A 19,727-nucleotide genomic window follows, 5' to 3' on the forward strand; every position below is an offset into this window, starting at 1 on the left:
GAATCTCATGAAGTTGTTTTAACTAACACCATTTGAAGCTAGAACTGTGCAAAATAAGATCATTGGTTCCAGTTCAATGGAAATACACAGTATGAATTCAAATAATGCAATCACTTCTTGGGACTCCTTGTGCATACTAATCAAGAACTTGGATGTATCACACTGCCTCTGTAAAATATAGGCATATACTATATAATTAGTATGGATATCTGAATCTGTTATCTCTCAAAATGATGCAACTATAAACCCACTGAATAACAAAATGGCTTCTTTCCTGACACTTCCAGCTTTGTAGTTGAGCCACACAAGTGTTTAGCCTTTCAGGTGACTGTTTTTGCTCAAATGTTACCTAATCTGTTAGTTCATTGGTCCATCCATTGTCCATCACCTTTGATGTGTGACTAGCACAGAGAAATTTTCTTCATAATAACCCACCTCAGGGTTTCTCAAAGTGTGGTCCAAGGACCCCTTAGAATCTCCACGACTTATTCAGAGGGTCCTGAAGTTATAGAACTGTTTTTCATAATAAAACCAAGACTTTAAATTTCTAATTTGGTAAATATGATAGAAAAAATCCACATAAAAGCTCATAGGGACCAAAAAGTTTGAGAACCACTGGCCGTCCTTGAATACATTTGCCATCCTTGGGCATATGTAAGGCTCTACATTGATCACATGGTTCTAGAGATAGATTATGATCAGTATTCTTACCATTAAAGGCTGGGTGGTGTCCCCAGCCTCCTGCTCTCCTTATGGATAATACATGGTTCTTTACCATTTAGCCATTGACAATATTATCAGATTTGATGTTTATATTCAAGGAGTTATAGAATCATAGAATAGAATCTAGGAGCTAAGGAGGGACCCTGCTCATTCCCTCTAAATCCCCTTGTTGTGGCTGAGGAACCTTAGCCTCCCAACATTGTGATTCACTTAAGGTCAAAGAGTAAATAAATGGCAAAGCCAGGGTGAGGGAGGACCCGTGTTCTCTGACTCTAGGCTGAATGTTTGTTGGTTTCCCTATTTCTGTTACCATCCTGTTTCTAGGAAAATTAAGGCTTTGCCTTTCTTCTTTTTAAAAGCAATGGTTTTACTCAGGAATGAAACATTCAAAGTCAATTCTAATGTAAGGAAACTTCATAGTAAAGAAAAAGCAAGTCTTCAAATACTGTCAACCTGAATATTAAGATAAACTGAATTACAATTATTATGAAAATCAAAGTATTCAAAGTTAAAAAACCCCAAGTATTCAAAGTTCCTTCTAGTCAAAGAATATACATTAAAAGAAAAATGGAAATATAAATATACCACATTCTACTTCTATTATTTCCACAAAGAGGCACTATACTTGGAATCAGTAAAACCTGGGTTCAAATCCTACTTTAGACATTTATTAGCTGTATAACCCGGGAAAGTCACTTAACCATTTCATTTTCCTCATGGAAATTAAGGAAGTTGGAACTGATGGCTTGTATGGTTCTTTTCAGCTCTCAATCTATGATCCCTGAACTTGCTCATAAGGACAAAGCCTTAGTGTCAGAGTTATATATGGAAGGTGGAATGAGAGAGAATATTATTAACATAAACACATCGGCTTTATGGAGGAAGTTCTATATGTGTCTGTCCAAGGTGCTAGCTAGTAAATGGAAAATTAAATGTAGCCAAAGAGGGCATTATGCTAGAAATCAGAGTTACCTAAGAGTTGGCTGTCTAGAGCACTGACAGAGGCCTTACAATGACTCTGCTGTGTGGCAGACAAATATATATGTAAGTTGAGACTCACAAGTTAACGTGATTAAATCTGAGTATATTTTGGGAATGAAATGCTGGTGGCTAGTGTGTGTGCTTCATGAATCAGGCAGGATGTTTCTCATACCTAGATGTGAACTGCCAGCAAAAACTATTTCGGTATGGAGAATTCTATTCAGTTATCCAGGATTCACCAAGATTCACACCTGGCCTCCAAAATGGATCTCTTTTTTCCTTCTGATTTCAATTCAATTCAACAAACAGTTATTAAGTGCCTCACATCTGCAATGATTGTGCCTGGGGGATACAAACAAAAACAAAATAGTCTTTGCCCTCAAGGTGCTTATAGTCTATTGAGGGGAATGCTACATGAACAAAGGGTCAGCTGGGTGATGCAGTGGATAGAGCACTGGCCCTGAAATTGGGTGGACCTGAGTTCAAATCCAGCCTCAGACATTTGATGCTACTAGTTGTGTGACCCTGGGCAAATCACTTAACTCCAACTGCCTTAAACATCTGTGGCCATCTCTAGTCTTCCTGATGTATATCTTGCCACTGGATCCCAATGGCTCTGGAGGAGAGTGAGGTTGGTGACCGTACATGATTCTCCCTCACTTCAATTCAATGCAAGTCATGATATCACCTCCTGATGTCATGGTCCTCTTCGAGAACAAAGGACAAACACAACATATACAAAGATATGAAGTAATTTGAAATTAACAATTCAGAGTGGGGACAAGAAGTTCCGTGAAGATTCCATACAAGAAGCCGTTAACTCCTGAGCCTTGACAAAAGAGCAGGATTCTGGGTGGTGGAGATGTGGAGGCAGTGCATTCTGAGGATGGGGATGAGGCAGCCAGTGTAAAGGCACAAAGGCAAGAGAGAGCATTCTGAATTTGGGAATAGCACTGTTTGGCAGAAACTTGGAGTAGGTATGAGAATAATATGTAATAAGTCTGAAAATGTAGTTAGATGTCAGATTATAAAATGTTTCAGATTCTAGACTGAGGAATACTGATTATGTCAAAAGCTAAAGAAAGGACAAAGTAGATGAAGAAAAAAGTCATTAGATGTAGCAGTTAAGGGGTCATAGGAGAGAGTAGTTTGGGTAGAGAGGTGGGTGCAGAAGCCAGATTACAAAGAGTTCAGAAGTGAGCGAAAATAGAGACAATGTGAATATGAACAATTCTTTCTAGGAGTTTGGCAGTAAAAGGGAGGGAAGATTTAGGAAGATAGTTTGAGGGGAAGGCAGGGTCAGGTGAAGGTTTTTTAAGGATGGAGACATTTGACATTTGAATAACATCACAGCATCGTATAAAAAAACACTGAATTAGGAGTTGAGAGACCCAGTTGCCAGTTCCAGATCTTCTACTAAATACCTGTATTAGAGTTATTTAATCTCTTTTTCCCTCAATTTCTTTATCTGTTAAAGAGGGATTGGATTAGAACAGAGGTTCTTAACCTGGAGTCCACAATTTTTAATTTGCCCATGGCCATTAACTGTTGTATTGGCTATCTACATGAAATAGTCGGACCTCTGATGACAGTAATCTCCTGACAATCAACTTTTCCCTAATGGTGGTAATAAGGTGATTGGTCCATAGCCCATGAATATCAACTAACAAGTCAATAGTAAGAACATCAGCCCCAGGATATATAAAATCTGATTTTTGGAGCAATTACTGAATATGGGAGGAGAATGAATGTGAGAATGACAGACAGGAAGAGAAAAGTGGCAGTAGATGAATGATTTAGGGCAAAGAAAGGAAGGACTATTTTCCTGTGGAGCTGGGCAGTTTGTAGATAAGTCTGGGTCCTAGAGTGTTGAATTCATCTCTATGGTAAACTTGGATTTAGTGTATGTGGGAGGGAGCAAGGAGGATTGGGAAGATATATAGAGCCAAGGGTCACCTCCCCTGCCCCACTACCCACCCAGCCTAAGCACTTAGTTTGTTGCAGGTGATGTGTACATGCTCTATCCAATGCCTTCCTTGCACAGCAAGTGAAGTTTCTTGGACCATTATTTAATAGCTCTGTCAGGTATGGTGCTTCCTAATGGCCCAGGTACTATCCTTTTCACCAGCGCCCTGAGTGAGAGTTTGTGTATGGCCCTCACAAGGTTTGCACATAAGGAGATAAAAGAGTAAACCCAGGAGAGTTTGGACTTGTAGAAGAGACGCATCTCCTTGATGAGGTCCAGATGTAACCATTGGCACTCACCCTGACAGCAGAGGATGCCGTCATCTCTCAGCGTTGTCTTCATCAGCTGGTAATGACTCTTTGAACAAACTCTTGGTAGGACCCATGGGGTCCGAGGAGTCGGTGATAATGATATCGAAAGCGTCCTGGTTCTGTTGCATGTATTCAAATACACCTCGAATGTGCAAGGTTAGCTTGGGACTGGAGTAGCCCACAGCCAGGCCCGACAAATACTTCTTAGAGACCTGAATCACATCCTCGTCCATCTCACACTGCACTGAACCACAGACTGCATGCATGGATGCTTCATCACCTCCTGAAGGACGCCCCGTCCCCACAACCAATGAGGAGCACCTTTCGTGGGCTGAGATGGCTGCAGAGGGGCAGGTTGGCAATTATCTCATGGTATGAGAATTCATCCCTCTGTGTGTACTGGATGACTCCATCTAGCACCAGGATGTTGTTGTAGGTCTTAATGCGGAATACCAGGATCTTCTGGTAGCGGGAGCGCTGCTGGTGGAGGAGCTCGTCCACCTGCAGGTACATGGCCTGGCCGGGTCACAGGCTGCACGTCTCCCGAAACCAGCCCTCGAGGATGGCTGGGGGCCCGGGCTCCATGGTGGGGCCAGGGGACGCACAGGCCGGGGCAGACGCAGCACAACAAGGCCAGCAGCGCCCGCCCGTCTGCCCTTCCGCCAGCCCGCGTCTAACTGGGGTCGGGGAGGGTGACAAATACTTGTTGATGGTTTATTCAGTACCAATCAGGCTGAGAGATCCAGGAAAGCTCCAGTTTGGGAAAAACAAACAAACAAGCAAACAAACTGGAATGACTGATAGCAGGAAAAGAAGGTGGCCTAGTCAAGATTAGAACCAGCAGGGCTGGAAGCCATGTAATCTTGCTTTCTCTGAGGAAGAATATAGACTTTGGTAAGTGTTGCAGTTCCTCTGGGACTACTTTCCTGACTTCTATTCTCCAGTTTGGTCACTTGGAGGATGACCACCCAAGGTTCCAGGTATTCTATAGGCCTGCAGTCCTAAAATAGAACTCATAAGCCATCATAAATGCATTCACATTTAACAGCCAGGCAGTAGATGAACTTAGCTCATAGCAAAGACATTTACTAAAATGGCATAGCATGAAGAACAGTAACAAAACCCTAACCCTAAAATTAAAACCTTGTTTGGGAGGTGGGGAGGTCAATATTTCAGACCTTGAGTCATAAGGCCCTACTAGAGGAAGAGACCCCAGGATGCTGCCTATAGTTCCTTCTTCCTTCTCACCATGGCCCTAGGAAGTAGAAATCTTAAGAAGTTCATAAGAACTTACATGGGATAGAACTTCCCTAAGAGGGAAGAGCATCATCTGGTAGATTCTTGTTTTAGCTAAATATTCTTGCTAACTGGATGCTAAACTCACTGTTTCTGTGTGCTAAACATGTGCTGTTGACACCCTCAAAATTTCTGTACTCTGAGACAAAGCTCACGTTACCCTGCCCTTGGTACAGTTCTGCTTTTAAAGAATTTTCTCCTGTTCCTTGGTTCACCACTTAATCAAGCCAACACACTATTCTTTTGAAATATTTGTAGATACAAAAGGTTTTGTCAGCACCTGATTTCACCACCAAAGTTTCCACAGGTCCTTTGAGAGGCTTTAGAACTTCAAGCCATTATTAGAGAGAGGGAGGGAGGGAGAGAGAAAGACAGAGCAACAGAGACAGAGACAGCAGGATTTAGAGAGAGAGAGAAAGATAAAAAGACAGAGACAGAAAAAGAAACAGAGAAAAAAAACAGAGACAGAGAAACAGAGAGATAGAGTCAGACACAGAGGAAAAGAAAAAAGAAAGAAAAAGAAAGGAAGGAAGGAACAAATAAAGAAGGAAGGAAAGAAAGGAAGGAAGAAAAAGAAAGAAGGAAAGAAAGAAAGAAAGGAAGGAAGGAAGGAAGGAAGGAAGGAAGGAAGGAAGGAAGGAAGGAAGGAAGGAAGGAAGGAAGGAAGGAAGGAAGGAAAGAAAGAGACAGAGACTATGCAAAAATCATGAGAACAATATCTTCTTAGATGAGGGGCCTGGAGGGAGAAACTGGGCATGAAGATGGAGCCATAACCCCATAGACACCTGCAGATAATACCCTTGGGCTTGCATTCTGGGAAAGAAAAGAAGGCTCCAAGGAGTCTTTGATGTCCCCACAAGACTTTGATGCTATGTCAAGACTACAGGACAAAGGCAGCACTATCTATTCAAATTGAGAAACAGAAGAAGCTAACATGCAAAGCCATTTTAAGTAGTGGCAAAAGCTTTATCCCCAGAGAAATGTCATGGCACTTTATCAAAAAAGAAAATACAAAAGCAAGGATGAGCAATATACGTGTGTATACATATGTATGTGTACATATACGCATACATATGTATACACACTATACACATACACACATTTTGTTTTTCAAAAGCCTTTAAATGATTTTTGGAAATCTGTGCAGAGGCTTGTCACAATATACAATGTAAAATTTCCCAAAGTATTTTAATCAAATAGGAAAAAAAAACACCAGCACCACCCTAGGGTTAGGGATGAAGAAGTTAGCATTTAAGCTTCAACTTTCCCCACCAAAGGCTTTATTGCAGGAAGAAATCCCAAGTAGTTGTAATGGGATTTTCATGGGGCGTTCACAAGGTCCAAGTTTAAAAAAAAGATCAGCATGTAACAACATAATCGAAGTGTAATTTTAAAATGAAATGTTATGACTATCCAAGGAAATTGCATTTTAATTCCTAACTGGTAAAGACTTGGGGCTGGCTCAGCCTCTATGTGAGATCAGAACTGTAGCCAAGAGATGCACCAGGCACTTACTATCCAATCCCAGGGAGAGTGCCAGCCTCCAGCACAAGGCTGACTTATAGGTGTCAGAGAAGGAGGAAACTTAAAGAAAAACAAGCATCAGTGGAGTCAAAATCTGGCAGGGGTGTGCTTGTAAATGTTTAACAACTGACTGTCTAAGAAAAATGTATAGAATAACTTTACATATATATGTATGTATGTGTGTATATATGCCTAGTTGTATCTAATGGTAGCCATCCCTAGGGCGGGGGGGGGGGAGGGAGGGGGAAAAAAGGGAAAAGAAGAAAAAAATTACAATACCTTTATTATATATTTATAAGAAATAGTAAGTTGTATATAATATATTTGCAGTTTCATTTGCAATCATTTTTTGTTTTATATTATGTTATGGAAGTGCTCATTTTATTCCATAAATTAAAAGTAAAATAAATTTTAAGAAAAGAAAAAATGTATAGATGACACACTTTTAAGTTTAATCTATAGAATCAACACTTTTTCCATCACTTAAGTCTAGGGAATCAACAGAAATAATAAATGAAGCCAAGCCCTCACTGTAGTTTGTTTATTTCCAAGGTGTAAATGCTCACACTGAACATTTACCAATGGGCTCCAAGCCTATAGGCTCTTGCTCCAGCACACCCCTGAAATCAGGCCAGAGTGGGCCTGAACAGGTTCCTATGAAGGAATACTCTAGACCCACAGGTGAGAGCACTGACTCTTACTCCACTCCTAAATTGGAATTTTCCTACACAAAAGACACAGATAAGTATTAACTTCTAGTAAAGTGACAAATTATTGATTTTCCTCTCACCTGAGCCACATTAAATGCACAAAGGAAGGCTTCAGGGTCAATTCATAACTCTCCCTTCCAAAAACCCCCAAGTGTTGTTGGTTGCAAAGCACTTAGAACCAATATTGAAGAGCAAAGGGGCTGTTAAGGAAGTAAAAGTACTAACTCTAGACAGCTGTTTAATGAAATGAGGCTGTGTGAGGGAAGGGACACATGAGATGGTGGCTGGTAAGATAGAAGACTCAAGAAAAGACGTTTTAAAGATTATTTAAGGGAAAAAAAGGGAGCTTTCAGTTGGGAGACCAGGGAAGGTAGCAAAGAAGAACTGGTACCTAAGCAGATCTTTGAAGGAAATTAAGGATCTTGGAAGGTACAGAAGATGAATAAGTTGTTATCAAAGGAATCAGAAGCAGTCGGTATGCCTCATGGTACTCCTGTATGACTACGTGGAGATGTCAAATTCAGGGAACACAGAGCAATTGCAACATGAGTCAATGAAGGAGGGGAATGTGAAAAGATGGCTAGAATTCCTAATAGAGAAATGGTCAAAGGATATGAAGACAGTTTTCAAAAAAAGAAAAGTGATATCAACTATATAAAAAGTGCTCCATTTTTTCTAATGATAGAAATGCAAATAAAAACAATTCTAAAGCTTCACCTCATGGCCACCAAATTGGCAAAGATGATAAAAAATGTGAATAGCATGTGAATAGTAAATGTTGGAGGGGCTGTGGGATGGCAGGGACACTAATGCACTGTTGGTGGAGCTGAGAATTAGTTCAACAATTATGGAAAATAATTTGGAATTATTCAATAAAATTAACTAAAATTAAAATATTTATATCTTTGAATTCAGACTTTCTGTGTTACTGTTGCTGGTCATACAGGTAAATCCAATACAAAGTGAAATATCCCATTTATTCAAAAATAGTCATAGAAATACTACTGCATCCTCATTTTCACCTTTAACCTTTTATTGTCTTTCAATATTCCCCGTAGGTATGAATTCTTTTGTGAAGCCTTCCCAATCTTCTCCAGTTGTTAGTGTACTTAATTTTTCCTAAAACACTTTATTTGGCTTTCTTCCTTATACCCTTTGCTCCCTAATATATTGTTTTTCAGTTGTGTCTGACTTTTGTGAACCCCATGGAACATAGAATACCAATACCAATACTGTCCATGGGTTTTTCTTGGTAAAGATACTGGAGTGGTTTGCCATGTCTTTTTCCAGTGGATTAAGGCAAACGGAGGTTAAGTGATTTGCCCAAGATCATCCAGCTAATGAATTCCTGAGGCTGCATTTGAAGGCCAGCACTCTATCCACTGAACCACCTAGTTACCTCCACTCTTTTCTCTCTTTCTCTCTCTCATATATATATATATATATACACACACACACATACACACACACATACATACATATACATATATATACACACACACACACACATATATATATATGTATATATATATATATATATATATATATATATATATATATATATATAATCATTGTTGTTGTTCAGTTGTGTCTGACTCTTCATGACCTCATTTGGAATTTGCTTGGCAAAGGTAATAGAGGGGTTTGCCATTTCCTTCTCCAACTCATTTTACAGATCAGGAAACTGAAGCAACAAAGTTAAATGACTTTCCCAAGGTCACAGAGCTATTAAGTGTCTGAGGCCAGATTTGAACTCAGGAAGATAAGTCTTCCTGACTTTGGGCCTGGCACCATTTATCTGCCCACTATATATGCATGTATGTATATCTATCTATCTATCTTTCTTTTTTTCTTTCTTTCTTTCTTTCTTTCTTTCTTTCTTTCTTTCTTTCTTTCTTTCTTTCTTTCTTTGTTCCTTCCTATTCATCCATCCATCCATCCATCCATCCATCTATCTATCCACATGCATACATATATGTATACACACACACACACACACTTATATATAAAACATATTTTCTCAGTGTGCCTGTTGTTCCTTTGAGTAAGATGTGAGTTCTATAAGGTCAGGGACTGATTCATTTTTGCTTTCATATCCCCATCACCTGGTACACTTCCTGCCACACATCAGGTGCTTAACTTATATTTTCAAATTGTATCTGATTAATTTTTAGGTCCTCTCAATGACTAACTGCTCCATGTAAAAATGGCTCATGAAACCAGTCTGGCTCAGCATAGTGCCTTGTCCTTGCTGGGTGCTTAATAAATGTTTGTCAAATTTAACTGAACTGTTAAGATCACTAAAAAACAAAATAAGTGTTCCCTTTGAAAATTCACTATTCGTTATCCCAGAGCTGTGGCCTCAAAACCAACACTCAGGTAAGTCCCTCAAATGCAACCAATGAAATATGATGTCTAACAAAGTCAAGAACTAGTAGGGGAGTCATCCTTGGTATTTTTTAAATGGTATCATCTGCTAGCTGTTGTGTAGATTATGACCATCTAAGTGAAATCAAGGGTTTCTTGAGATGTCGCGTTGGACATCATCTTAGAGGCCATTTAATTCATCCCTTCAGCCAAGATCCAAAGTTAGGTTTTTCGATGACAAATCTAGTTCTGTTTCCAGGATTCCATCAACTTTATAAACAGGTCCTGTGGTCCTGTCCTGCATGTCGCATGCAAGGAACTTCCCAAACATAACCGAAAGACTTCTTTGTCAGGGGAAGAGTTGGGACATGGGGTCTACACATAATAAAGTAACTAATTTGATGGTGTCATGATGATACAAAAATGTCAGGTCCTACTTGGACAGCAGCTTTGCAAAATCTTGGCTGGTCTGAGCCATAATCACTGTAATGCAGGAGACTTACTATCGATAATGGCCAACTGAAAGGCATTCTACTGGGGAGAATAAGGAACTTCCTGCCTGTTGGAGATGCCTCAGATATATAAATATCTGCCAAATATTCGCAACCTCCTGATTTAAATTCTACCCTCTGGAGAGGCTCATGAGAAGCTTTTCAAGGCTCCTTGGAAGAGCTGAGGTTTTCGTAGTACCTAACAGAGAAAGTTTCTAACCTCAAGCAACTTTCAGGGATGATATCATCAATGGATGGCCACTGAATCTCCATGAACCAGGATCAATATCTCATCCCATTACACTAAGAATCTTAATCTACCCTCATAGAAAGGGGAAGGAACTGGTAGAAGAGACTCCCCATTCTCTTCCTCCTCCTCTTCCTCCTCCTGTGAATCAAAAACACAGAAGCTTAGCTCCAAGAAACTTCAGAGCTCATCATCATCTCCAGTTAATCTTGTATACCATTTCTTTGTACAGAATTGTTTGCATATTGTTTCCCCTCTTTAGAATGGGAGCTCTCTGAGGACAGGGACAGTGTTTTTGCCTTTCTTAGTGTCTCCCAATGCTCAGCACAGCACTAGGTATATAGAAGTCAATGCTCGTTGACTGAGTCCTCAAGTGAAATGAATAACTGGCCCAATGCCTAACAAATGTCCTTTTGGTATGGTCTGCTCCAAGGGCCCTTTTGGCAACAGAGGCACTGAAGTCTCTTTTAAAGGGAGTTTTCTCTTCCAACCCTGCTGTCATCCCTCAGAAGACCATGACTCAGAGTCAATTAGAGATGGGAGAGGAAATCTGGGACAATCCACCTACCAAGAAAAATAGGCACTTCTGAAAATAATAATGGCAGGCATTTGTATAATGCTTTATATACAGCATCAAATTTAGACTTCACAATACCCTTGCAAGGTAAGTACAATGGCCTTCATTAGCCTGATTTTAGGGATGGGGAAACTGAGGCTAAAAGAGGCTAACCAATTTTTCCATGGTCATACACTAGGTTAAGTTAAAGGGGCTGGATTGGAATCTAGGGCTTTCTTATTCTAAACCCAGTGTGCTATTCACTCTATCTAACTGCCTTTCTAAATTCCCTTAGAACCAGCTTGCTGGTACCACACATGGTGCCATATCACTGGTGAGTATACACCAAGGAGCACTGTTTACCATTAAGTCTAATGTTTTTGAGTCTTACACCTTCAAAGCAGCTATGAGAATTAATTGCCAGACATATGTTGGAGGACTAGGGGACAGGGGGAAGTTTTCAATGGGCCTCAATAAGGCTAAGGTAATAGGACAGTCTAACTTACTGTCAGATTTGACATAGGTTTGACATAATATTTTTCCCTTTTCCTTTTTTTTCCTTTTAACCTATAGAACAAAACTGTAGAAATAGTGAATGGCACCACTATGAGTGGGAAAACATTTCAGAGCCCTCAATTCCACATTGGCAAGGTAAGTGACAAAACTTAAAGTTTGTAAGGGATCACAGTATAGCACGTAGAAGAAAATAAACATTCCACCCTCTCACCCAGCCCAATTCACAGCTGTGATTCACACAAGGGACTCAGCTAAGGCCAAAACCACAAAGTCTGGGCCTTCCCAGGTTCCGAGCAATAGCAATTCCAGAGAGTGACTTTACAGTCTCTCTGTTTAGATTCAGCGTGGCCTATTGATGATTATTTACAGTGAGGAGATTTGTTTTTACCTTTTTAAAGTTTGAAACAACTTCCCTAGCAGGAGACTGGGTAGCTTAAGAGGTAGTAACATGATCCTGATCCATCCATCACTATGTCATTGGCTGGCTGCTAGCCCTGCTTGGTAGTTCTTAAAAGCTATTACCGCTTGAAGGCTGGCTGCTCATCTCAGTAGTAACCTATGTGATATTAATTGCAGATACATGTCTTCAACTGAAATAAATAGGGAGGCACACACATACACACACACATAGAGAAAACTTAGCCAGAATGAGGATAAGAAATGGGGCTTAGGGGCGGCTAGGTGGCACAGTGGATAAAGCACCAGCCCTGGATTCAGGAGGACCTGAATTCAAATCCAGCCTCAGATACCTGACACTTACTAGCTGTGTGACACTGAGCAAGTCACTTAACCCTCATTGCCCCGCAAAAGAAAGAAAGAAAGAAAGAAAGAAAGAAAGAAAGAAAGAAAGAAAGAAAGAAGGAAGGAAGGAAGGAAGGAAGGAAGGAAGGAAGGAAGGAAGGAAGGAAGGAAGGAAGGAAGGAAGGAAGGAAGGAAGGAAGGAAGGAAGGAAGGAAGGAAAGAAAGAAAGAAGGAAAGAAAGAAAAAGAAAGAAATGGGGCTTAGACCTTGGTCATAGGTCTGCTTCCAATAAGAGAGCCTTGTATTTGTTATGGCTCCAGTCCATGAAGCTGATGTGTGTCACTAATAGGCTAGATGTGGAAAGAACCCCAAATTTGATGTCTGAAGACCTGAACTTGGCTACTTCTGCTGCTGCTCTTTGGGTAACTGTGGGAATATCATTCAACCTATCTTGGGCCTCATTTTCCTCATCTATAAAATGAAAGGATTGAATTAGATGTTCGTTAAACTCTCTTCCACTTCCAAAACCTAAAATTCCATGACTTTGTCAGTTACTCTTTAAGAGTATTCCTTTATTGACAATTCAGGTCCCTAAAGGGTGGGTCATGGTATCATACTAAGTCATTGTGAAGGGCTGTGGCAAAATGATAAATTGTATTTCAAAGTGGCTTTTTCAAAGGAAAAAGAGAATAGATTTTACAATATCCCTATGAAGGCAGTTAAACAAATGAGCAAAAGTGCCAGCGTAACTAGAAGTATAAATAAATTCATTGAATTGGTGTTTAGTTTATTCAACTCTTCCTGACTCCATTTGGGGTTTTCTTGGCAAAGATAGTGGAGTATCATTTCCTTCTCCAGCTCATTTTACAGATGAGGAAAAGGAGGCAAACAGGGTTAGTTACTTGTCACACAACTAGTAAGTGTCTGAAGCCAGATTTGAACTCAGGAAAATGAGTCCTCCTGATTCCAGGCCTACTGCTCTATCCATCCTGCAACCTGGCTGTCCTGTACAAATAAATACAAATATGCAATTGCTCATGGAAATTAGCTGTGACAAATGTACACAGAGAACCCCTCTTAGAAAACTGGGATTGGGAGCTAAGTATTTTGTGTTAGGGATCATACAGCCAACAAGCATGAATTAGTTTCTGTGTGCCAGGAACTATATCTAGATACTGTTATGTTTGGAGAGATATCATCTGATCCATCCAAAAGCACACAGAAGCAAGCATTACGTTGGGGTTCTACTGTACCTTCCCTTACACTCGAAGCTAATGCTGACATGCTGCTAGTACCCATGTATCCATAAAGCCATGACTGCAAAAGCCAATGGATGACCCGCATGCCTTCCAAATACAAAGCTCACACTGGTCACTAGAGATGCCCAACCAGGAAGAAAAACAAGGAGCACACACTTATATGCCTAAGGTCATAAAGAAACAAGCCATACCAGAAAAGTGATTCAAAGTCACAATGGGTCCTCTTTGAAACAGCAGACAGACAGCTCAGGTATGTTCAATGATGTTTAAAGACAGCACGAGACACATTTATTGCAAATTAATCAATCTAAGTGAGATGTAAGGTTCAAAATCAGAAGTCTAGTGTTCTTCTGGTTCAAACACAGACTAATGCTAGAGCAAAAATTATCACTTAAATGCCTGGTATCTGTTTCCATATCTGTGGGATGACAATAAAAGAATTGAACAACCTTTGTACCCTCTCAGTAATTTATAAGGATGGATGAAATTTATGTCTTTACTTAACAAAGTACCTGGCATTTAACTCAGCTCCTTGAAGGCAGAAACTGCCTTTCTTTTTTATTAATTGTAATCCCCAGTGCTTAGCACAATGTCTGGCACATAGTAGGCACTTGATAAATGTTTATTGGACAGCTAGGTAGCACAATGGTTGGAGTGCCAGGCCTAGAGTCAGAAAGACCTGGGTTCAAATGTGACCTTAGACAGTTACTAGCTGTGTGACCCTGGGCAAGTCACTTAACCCTGTTTGCCTTAGTTTTCTCATGCATAACATGGGTCCGAGAAAGAACTGGCAAATCACTTCTATATCTTTGCCAAGAAAACCCCAAATGGGATCACAAAGAGTCAGGCATGACTAAAACAACTGAACAACAACATCAACAGATGTTTATTGGATTGGATCAGTAGATGCTTAATAAATGCTTATTTGACTTACTGGCATATCATTGGAATTGAATAAATTCTTGTTTAATTGATTTAAGTTTTTCCACTAAAGGAAGAACTCATATTTAAATGGTGCTTTTACGGTTGTAGAATAACTTTCTTAACGAAAGAAAAAATACTTGGGGGCAGCTAAGTAGCACAGTAGATAAAATACCGGACCTAGATTCAGGAGGACCTGAATTCAAATCCAGTCTCAGAAACTTGACACTAGCTGTGTGACCCTGAGCAAGTCACTTAACCTTCATTGTCCCCCCCCCCAAAAAAAGGGAAAAAACACCATTATACCCATTTTACAGACAAAGCAGTGAGGCTCTGGGAGGTGAAGTAATTTGTCCATGATTACCAAGCTAGCAAGTTCCTGGTCCCTTGTCTCAAGAAGCCAGTGAGCTTTCCACTATCCAGCACTGTCTCCAAACCGGGGAACAATTGTTTTCAGAATTAGTGGAAGGTTTAGGGTTTTCTCAAAGAATTTGAAGGCATATAATTAGGGGAAAATCTAAGATTAGTTATTATTAACCATGAAAGAACTCACCTACTCTGCACCAACATTGACCCCAAATGCTGCTGCCACAGTCTGCCCAAATAGTTTGTCTTGATTGTTGGATGTTAATAACTGCTGACATTTCTTTGCTCTCCAAATGTGCTCCCAGCAAGGAGCCTATGGGTTGCTGTTCACAATCCTCCTATAAATTGTACCCTTAAGCTAAACATTACAAAAATGGTTAGGGCAAGGTGAAGGAGAGCCATTGTTACTTCATTAAAACAGGTCCTACTGTGGTCTGGGAGGGGGGAATGGTTGAAAAAATTGTAGCATATGAGTGTAATAGACTTTTATAATAAAAAATGAATATAAAGAATTCAGAGAAACAGAAATAATTGAATGAAGTAGTGAAGAGTAAAGAACAGAGCCAGGAGAGCTGTGTACTTTTCATATTATCTTCCTCATTAGATTGCAAGCTATTTAGGGCAAGGAATATTTTTGCATCTTTTTGGATCCCTGATACTTAGCATAGTGCCTGGCACATAGTAGGTGATTAATAAATGTTTATTGATTGATTGACATATGTGATTTACAATGTAAATAATGGTACTATTCCCTAACAACAAAACTCATAGCAAATACAAAAGAAATGTAGGTACCAAAGTATTAAAAATGTAATCAGAGGAGGGGCTGATGAGGGCCTAGTCATTTCAGCATGCTCATATTTGCCCTTCCTGTGGAGTTGTTCTTTGCCTGGTTCCAATATCACACCTGGAACTCTGGGAAGCTGATTCCTAGCTATGAGTAATTAAGGGGTGGGTATGGATAGTATGATAGTGAAAAGTCCAGTGACTGGACATGAGCCAAGAACTGTTAATGCGGGAAAGGCTGAGCTAGCACTGAATTCATCTAGGAAAGGGACCACTGCTCACTCTTTTTTTCTCTTTTTCCTTCCTATTGCGGAGGGAGGCAGAATTTCTCTGAGTTGTCAGGTAGGGAAAAGGGTAACTTTCCAAGCCCTAGCTTTAAGCCTAGCCCTCAGTTTGCCTCCAATGTCTGTGAGCACATGATAACTGTTTTTTCTGCTCATTCTTTCCTAGTTTTAGGTGAATGAGGACCCTGAGATGGAATTATGCAGCAGGTGGCCTTGGGAGCTCAAGAGATCCTAAAGTGCCATCCAAGGCATCAGATTTCTTACTAACAATGAGAGGCGCCTGAGCAGTAGTGGGCAGCAAGAGAGGAGGCCTCTTTGCTGACATACTGATGATAGTTGGGGTGGTTTCAGGGATCATGATTTCTCATGACAGAGAGAATCACTGATGAGGAGGAAGGCCAATCCTTAGAACCCAGAGGAAAGCTACACCCAAGGTGAACTTCATGAAGGACTCTACAAAGGGAGGAAAGGATTTTCAGGGCCAGGAGTTGGGAGGGACCACATTGCCATGTCTATTCTCTACATGTGTACCTTGGTACCATTGTACTTTAAGTTTGAGCACAATCTTCCTGGGGACCTCATGGGTGCAAAAAGAGAGTATTCCCCTTGTTGGAGAGGAATGCTGTTTTGTATCAGCTGTTTTTACTATACCTTTTTCAGTAAATTATTGCTGTTGTTCAGTCATTTCACTCATATCTGACTCTTCATGACCCCATCTGGAGTTGTCTTGGCAAAGATACTGGAGCAATTTGCCATTTCTTCCTCCAGCTCATTTTACAGATCAGGAAACTGAGGCAAACAGGGTTAAGTGACTTACTCTGAGTCACATAGCTAGTAAGTGCCTGAACTTAGAAAGATGAGTCTTCCTGCCTCCAGGCCTGGCACTCTATCCCCTGTGTCACCTAGCTGCCCTTGAAGTAAATTTCCTTTCATAAAAGCTAATGGACTTCAATAGGTTAATTCATAAAGGGGCACGCACACTAGCAGGGACTTAGGGGCCCTCCATTTTAAATAGTTAAAACAGTCACCTATTTTGAACCCCAGAAACTAAAATACTCTAACCTCTCAGAGTTACCTTGAGTGGAATAGTAGTCAGCCCCTCTCTGGGAACCTGACTTTCCCATTTGTTTAGCTAGTAGTTTAGAATAGAGTTCTACAAAAGTAGCATGCATGCTTTCAGTTAACAATAAACTACAAAGGTGAACAGTGCCATGCATCCTCAGGTGTGATCACTCCTTTAAAGCTGGTGGAGGAGGAATGTATTTCGTGAGGGGTTTGCTTGTGTATATGTTGAGATCATCTATTGAGTCAAAACCAAAGCCTATCAATGACATTTTTAAAAGATGTAAGCCCCTACTTTCCTACAAGTTTTTTCACATGCTGCATAGTGTTGTGCCTCAAAGTCTTTATAAACACATTCAAAGACCTTCCCTTCAATAGAGAAAGCTGAGGGGGAAAAAAGGAAATAAGGAGGGTAGTGTCTGTATGTATGTGTGTGTGTGTATATATATATTGTTCATAACAGTTGAGGAATTTTGTAAACCTGCTTATATGAATGTGATGAAATAATTGCCAACATCCTGTTTGATACCACAGAACCGGAAAATTGGAGAAAGACCCACAATAATCAACGACTATTGTGTCAATGGCATGAAAAAGCAGAATTGTTACCCCAAAGTAGTAGGACCTTACAAAAATTCTGAAACCGGTCAGTGTTAGTACTCAGACAACTAGAAACTCACTTTATGAAAAGCTCGTTTGAAAATGTCTTTTCAAGAAGAAAAAAAAAGACAACTAGAAAACAAATCTCATTTTTGGATATTACGTCAAAACACTCTACCCAAATGAAATGACCATATAATACTGTAATTATATATCCAGAGCCATATAGCTACCGGGGTAAGCAGTGCAGAGCCTCCTGTCATCAGCTCTACCACAAGAAGCATGCAGCTCTCCAAGAAGTTTGCAAAAGTACAAACTGTCATGTGCATTTTGGTCCAAGGGCTTTCCCTTCTCCCTCCTCCTTTTTCATATCCTCATGGAATTTGGCTCAACTCTCCATCATTTGCTGGCAATGAAAACCAAAGTCAGCCTTCCAGAGTTAAGGCAGTGCCTCAACATAGCTATGGAATTGAACAGAATAGACACAATAGCCAATGTGCTTCCCCCTCAACTGAGTAATTATCTAACAGAATAATGCTTCTTCAGTAACAAATAGCCTCGTTCAGGAGCCTATTTTAACCTAAAAGATGACATAGTTTGAACCAGAGTGTGAAGCATCTCTCTGCTTGTTTTCCATTTGGGGTACATACCGATCTGCAGATGGGGGGAAGAGTTGAAGGAGTTTGGGGAGGACATTTAGACATGGGAAAACTGGATTACAGAAAGGTACCCTTTTTCTCGTCCCAAAGAAGTAACTATGGGCTGACGTAAATAATAATAGCTAGCATTTGTAGAGCACTTTAAGCTTTGCAAAGCACTTTACAAATATCATCTCATTTGAGCTCCACAAAAACTGAAGTACAGGGCAGCTAGGTGGTGCAGTAGATAGAGCACTGACCCTGGATTCAGGAGGACCTGAGTTTAAATCCAGTCTCAGACACTTGACACTTACTAGCTGTGTGACCTAGGCAAGTCACTTAACCCCAATTGCCTCACTAAAAATAAAAACAAAAAACAAAAAAACTGAGGTAGGTAGGTAGGTGCTATTACTATCCCCAATTTACAGAGAACATTGAGGCAGACCAGCAACTTGTCTAGAACCACACAACTACTAAGGCTGAACTTGAAGTCAGGTCTGCCTGACTCCAGGTCCAACACTCCATCCATTGCACCACCTACCTCACTTATTCTAATTAGAAAACTACAAACTGTTGATTGGGACAATTGCACTTAGTCTTCCAATGTTCATAGATTTTGAGACAACTTAATATCCAGGCAGCTAGGTAGCACAGTGGATAGAGTGCTGGTCCTGGAGTCAAGAGGGCCTGATTTCAAATCTCACATCAGACATTTATTAGCTGTGTGACTCTGGGCAAGTCACTTATATATGGCCAGTATATCTTGCCATTGGACCCAGATGGCTCTGGAGGAGAGAGTGAAGTTGGTGACTCTGAACAGCCCTTCCTTATTTAAAAATCCAATTCGATGCAAGTCACCCAGAAGTCATGGACCTCTTAGAGAACAAAGGACAAACAACTTAATATCCACTTTCAATATCTCTGCACAGTCTGGTGGAGAATTTCAGGTGAAAAAAAAGTGTCATGGGGAAGACAGAACAGAATGATTTGACCAGATCTCTCGACTAAATTACACAGAAAAGGCTCCTATGCAGGCATTCCACCGAAGTCTGGTGGAAGAGGGCCAAAGACTCCAGTGAATAATAAATCAGAAAACTGGGATGAGTTTAAAAGAACAAGGCCCTTCTCGGGACTTCCATGCCTTCATCTATAAAATGAGAGAGTTGATATCTAAGGCTATCCCCATCCCCAGGTGACACAGTAAGTAGATAGGACCCGAGGCCTGGAGTCGGGAAGAACTTAGCTTAAATTTGGCCTCCGATATCTGTGGGGCAAGTCACTTAACTGCTATCTGCTTCAGTTTCCTCAACTGTAAAATAAGGTTGACAATAATACTACTTGCTTCCCAGGGCTGTTGTGAGAATCAAATGAGATGATATGTG

The 19,727-nt window shown here is 40.4% G+C and overlaps 1 protein-coding gene and 1 pseudogene across 2 annotated transcripts in view; both read right to left on the reverse strand.

Annotated features, from left to right (window-relative positions):
* COLGALT2 (collagen beta(1-O)galactosyltransferase 2) overlaps positions 1–19,727 on the reverse strand; it is a 138,999-nt gene that overhangs the window by 115,673 nt on the left and 3,599 nt on the right. The window lies entirely within an intron of this gene.
* On the reverse strand, positions 3,770–4,566 carry LOC122753376 (annotated as a pseudogene).

Source organism: Dromiciops gliroides, chromosome 4, assembly GCF_019393635.1.
Source record: "Dromiciops gliroides isolate mDroGli1 chromosome 4, mDroGli1.pri, whole genome shotgun sequence".
In the NCBI taxonomy this organism is placed as follows: domain Eukaryota; kingdom Metazoa; phylum Chordata; class Mammalia; order Microbiotheria; family Microbiotheriidae; genus Dromiciops; species Dromiciops gliroides.